Raw genomic sequence first — 4,985 nt, 5'->3', positions numbered from 1 at the left:
TTTCATAAGAAGATATAATTCTCTTTTGTCATTTGTTTTATTCCCAGTTCCTAGAACAATTTCTGGAATATATAGGTTGTGTCTATCTTCCTATTTTACAGAGAAGGGAACCTTACCTGGTTTGAGAATTGTGGTAGCTTTAACGCATTGTACATAATATGTCCTTTGTATGTGCTAAATTAATTAATTGATGATTTTCCTTTTGCAGTTTAAGGCCTAATTGTATTAGAGTTTTAAATAACACTCTTGGAGGCCAAGGCAGGCAAATTGCTTGAGTCCAAAAGGCCAGCCTTGGCATTATGGTGAAACCGAATCTCTACTAAAAACAAACAAACAAAAAATACAAAAAAATCAGCTGTGTATTGTGGCATATGCTGGTAGTCCCAACTACTCAGGAGCCTGAGGTGGGAGGATTCCCTGAGACCAGGAAGTCAAGGCTGGAGATCCACCAGTGGACTCCAGCCTGGGTGAAGAGTGAGACCCTGTCGCAAAAAATAAATGAACAAATAAAACAAAATACCTCATTCTTGAGATTTGCCCAAGACAAATGAAAACTTACATTCACACACATACACATGCACACACACACACACATGCACACGCACACGCACACACACACACACACACACACACATTAAATGTTTTTAGAGTCTTTATTTTTAAAGTGCTGAGCACCAGCAAAAAACATAAATTAACTCTGGTATTCATTCAACAGCATACTTCTCAGCAATGAAAAGGAAGAAACTACCAAAACATACGAAGATCTGGATGAATTCTAAATGAATAATTCTATGGGTAAGAAGACAGACTCAAAAGGTTACCTACTCTGTAGTTCTGGGAAAGACAATACTACAGGAACAGAAGTTAGACCAATGGTTGCTAGGCCATGGGGATGGAGTGAAGTTTACAACCAAGGGCAGCATGAGAAAGTTTGGGGGAGTGAGGGATCTGTTCTGTATCATGATGGTAGTTGTGGTTATGTGCCTGCATGTGCTTGTCCAAACGAATAGAACTCTACTCAAAAAAGAGTGAATACTACCTTACACAAATTATATCTCAATATTTAGAAAGTAAATAGATGCAACATTATAACTCACTAGAGTTCAAAACCACTAGGCTGTGATATAGCTACCTAACTCTTCTGCTCTTTCAGCTTTGCCTTGCCTGTCCAATCTCTTCTCAAGCGCCAGGCAGTGTGACACAAAGAAAACATTTTATTCCTCCAGCATCTTTCCATCTTGGTTCTCAAAATGGCCTAAAAGGCCCTCCCTGATCTGCTGCCCCGCTGTTTGCTGATCTCATCTCAGTCACTCTTTCCTCTTGCCCTCTGCACCAGCCAGAATAGCCCCCTTGCGGATCTTCCAAGACACCAACTCCAGGAGGACTTTGCAGTTGCTGTTCTTAGTTCCTGAATATCAACGTGACCTGTTCCTTCACACCCTTCAGCTCTATTTGCAAATATCATCTTATCACAGATATTTTCCAGGACTATCCTATACAAATAATACCTTCTTTCTCATATTCCATTTATTTTTGTCTACAGAAAGATGTATTTAGTTTTCTAAAATCTGTGTACCCTCATTAGAATAAGCTTTATAAAATTTGAAAAAAATTTTAATTTATAGTTTAGAACAGTTCTGGCACCTACTAGGTGATACATCTTTGTATCTCTATTCATTTATCCAACTATGTATCTATCAAATTTATAAACATATATTTATTTATTCTTGTATAATGAACTAGGTCACTAATGTAAATGTTTTGGCAGAGACTGAGTAGATGCTAATGACGGCTACTTTTTCTTTCTGAGCTCATAGCTAATTTTCATTTCCGGTCTGTCTTGCATCTAGGGGGCATATGATTAGCTCTCATCAATGTAATGTAAATGAAAGAGATTCTTTACTGTTTGGTCTAGGCAGCTATAATCCATTTGCTTTCTGTTTGATCTCGCCCTCTTCCCTTATTCTGACGCATGGATAACACTATATGATGTTAAATTAAAGGTTTGTTGAAGTTGACAGAGCCACGTCATGAAAAGAATCTAAGTCCCTGAAGACTGTGTGTAGCAGAGGCCTTCCCTACCTCCGCCAGTACACAATATACTATGCAACATTAATAAGAAATAAATCTTTACCGTGTAAAGCCATCACGCCTTTGAATCATTTGATATAGATAGTTTTACTTACACTGACTAATATACCTGAATTTAGAATCAAAAGATGTTTCCGATCTGAGGTTTGCCATATCTGACCATAATGTAGATGTGATGAATCTATTTCCAGATTTTACAGTGGGGATAGTATATGCTAACACTCTATAGGATGAAAATACTGTGAACATAAAAAAATAAAGTATAGAGAAATAATTTATATATTTTTAAAAGAATAGAAAACCAAACATCGCATGTTCTCACTCATAAGTGAGTGTTTAACAATGAGAACACAGGAAGGGGAACATCACACACCAGGGCCTGTCGGCGAGTAGGGGGCTAGGGAGGGAATAGCAGGGGGTGGGGACTAGGGGAGGGATAGCATTAGGATAAATACTTAATGTAGATGACGAGGTGATGGATGCAGCAAACCACCACGGCACATGTAACATACCTGCATGTTCTGTACATGTACCCCAGAACTTAGAGTATATTTTTTAAAAAAAGAAAACAAAAAATGTAAGTTCTGTAAAATGCCACTGTTTATATTTTGCTGTTTAAGGTTCCTTTTCCCCAGATAGTTCTTCACTAATTTGCACACTATTCAACATGTACTTACTTAAGTATATTCTCTGTGCCTACCACTATGCTGAATAGGAAAGACAATTCCAATCTTTACTGTCAGTGAGTGGAGAAAACAACAACAGAATAATTAATCATGGTGTGAAAAGTACCCTCATAAGGGAGTCTACAGAGTAATGGCAATGAAAAGTAGGGGAAACTAACCAACACTTGGGTTATTAGGGGTGTTTTTCCACAGGAAGAGACTTTCGGTTTTGTGAAGGAATTTGTCTACGTTTTCTCCAGATTTTCAAATCCATTCACGTATAGTTGCTCATAGTAGTCTCCAACAATTCTTTGAATTTCTGTGGTATCCTTAGTAACATCTTTTTTTTTTCTGATTTTATTTGGTTCTTCTCTATATTTCATTCTTAGTTTGTCTAGCTAATGGTTTGTTCATTTTGATTATCTGTTAAAAAAAAACAGCTTTGTGCTGTTGATCTTTTTTATTGTTCTTCAAGTTAAAAGCTGAGAAAGACAAGGAAGGTCATTATATAAAGGAGTCAATTCAGCAAGAGAATATAATAATTATAAATATACATGTACCAAACATCCAAGCACCCAGATATAGAAAGCAAATATTAGATGCAAAAGGAGAGATAGATCCCAATACACTACTGATAGGAGATTTTAACACACCACTCTGGGCATTGGACAGATTGTTCAAACAGAAAATCACCAGTGAAATATCTGATTTAAATAGCACCATAGACCAAATGGACCTGACACCATTTACAGAACGTTTCACCCAAAAGCTGCAGAATACACATTATTTTCTTCAGTAAATAGAACATTATCTATGACTGACCATATGTTAGGACACAAAACAATCCTCAAGAAAATTAGAAAATTAAAGTCATATTCAGTATGTGGTTGGAACACATGAAACAAAACTAGACCAATAACAAGAAAAACATTAAAACTATGTAAGTACCTAGAAATTAAACAACATGTTCCTGAACAACCAAGGATGAAGAAAAAAGTTTAAAAAAATTTGTTGAAACAAATGAAAATAAAATCATAACATTTCAAAACCTATGGTACAGAGCAATAGCAGTATGAAGAAGCAAGTTTATCGTAAAAAAAAAAAATGCCTACATCGAAAAACTAGAAAGATTTTAAATAAACAACTGAATGATGCACTCCAGAAACTAGAATAGCAACAACAAACCAAACCCAAAATTAGTAGAAGAAAATAAATACTAAAGATCAGGGAAGAAACCAACAAAATTGAGACCGACTCATTCTGATCACAGGTGCCAAGAACACATGTTGAAGAAAAGACATTCTCTTCAGTAAGTGGTGCTGGGAAAACCGCATAACCAAGGATGATTCAGCATATGCAAATCAATTAATGCACATACCACCGTATTAACAGAATGAAGCATAAAAATCACAAGCTTATGTTAACAGATGCAGAAAAATAATTGGACAAAACATCCTTTCATAATAAAAATTCTTAATGAACTACAGAGATAAACTATTTCTATGTACTATTTGACCATAAAAAGAATGAAATCCTGGATCTGCGTAGTGGCAGTATCGTAGCCCATGAGGTTTATCACAGGCGTGATTATTGCTAATTGAAAAAGAATGAAATTCTAACATTTACAGCAACATGCATGGAACTGGAAGTCTTTAGGTTACGTGAAATAAGGCAGGTACAGAAAGACAAATATCACCTGTTCTGAGTCATATGCAGGAGCAAAAAAAATTGATCTCATGGAGGTAGGGAGTAGAATGAGATCAGCTCATTCCAGAGGCTGAGAAGGATGGAGACAAAAGCGGGTTAAAGCGAAATTTGTTAATAGGGAAAAATACACTTAGAAGACTAAGTTACAGTGTTCAACAGCACACTAAGGTGACTATAGTTAACTATAATTGATTACATGTTTAAAAATAGCTAGAAGAGAAGCTCTTGAATATTCTTAACACAAAGAAATGACCATTATTTGAGGTGATGGATATTTTAATTATCCTGATTTGATCAACATACCTTGTATGCTTGCATCAAAATATCACATGTAACACATAAATATGTACAACTATTTTGCATCAATAAAAATATATATAATGGGAATTATCTTAAAGAGGGTAAACAAATAAAGGGAGGTCTTCAATCACCCCATGTATCTGCTTAGAAACACTCCCCTGAGTCTTTTATAGGGAGTGGAAATCTAAACAGCAAAATAGATATTTTGCTTAATTAAGGACA

The 4,985-nt window shown here is 35.7% G+C and overlaps 1 non-coding gene across 1 annotated transcript; it reads left to right on the top strand.

The window, feature by feature from the left end:
- The first annotated feature begins 4,292 nt into the window (after positions 1-4,292).
- LOC141581859 (U4 spliceosomal RNA) lies at positions 4,293-4,428 on the top strand. Its single transcript, XR_012514638.1, has one exon. It is a non-coding gene; the product is annotated as a U4 spliceosomal RNA (small nuclear RNA).
- The last annotated feature ends 557 nt before the right edge of the window (positions 4,429-4,985 follow it).

Source organism: Saimiri boliviensis, chromosome 1, assembly GCF_048565385.1.
Source record: "Saimiri boliviensis isolate mSaiBol1 chromosome 1, mSaiBol1.pri, whole genome shotgun sequence".
NCBI classification, from domain to species: domain Eukaryota; kingdom Metazoa; phylum Chordata; class Mammalia; order Primates; family Cebidae; genus Saimiri; species Saimiri boliviensis.
Note: the sequence above shows the minus strand (reverse complement) of the source record. Positions and strands in the feature narration are given on the sequence as shown.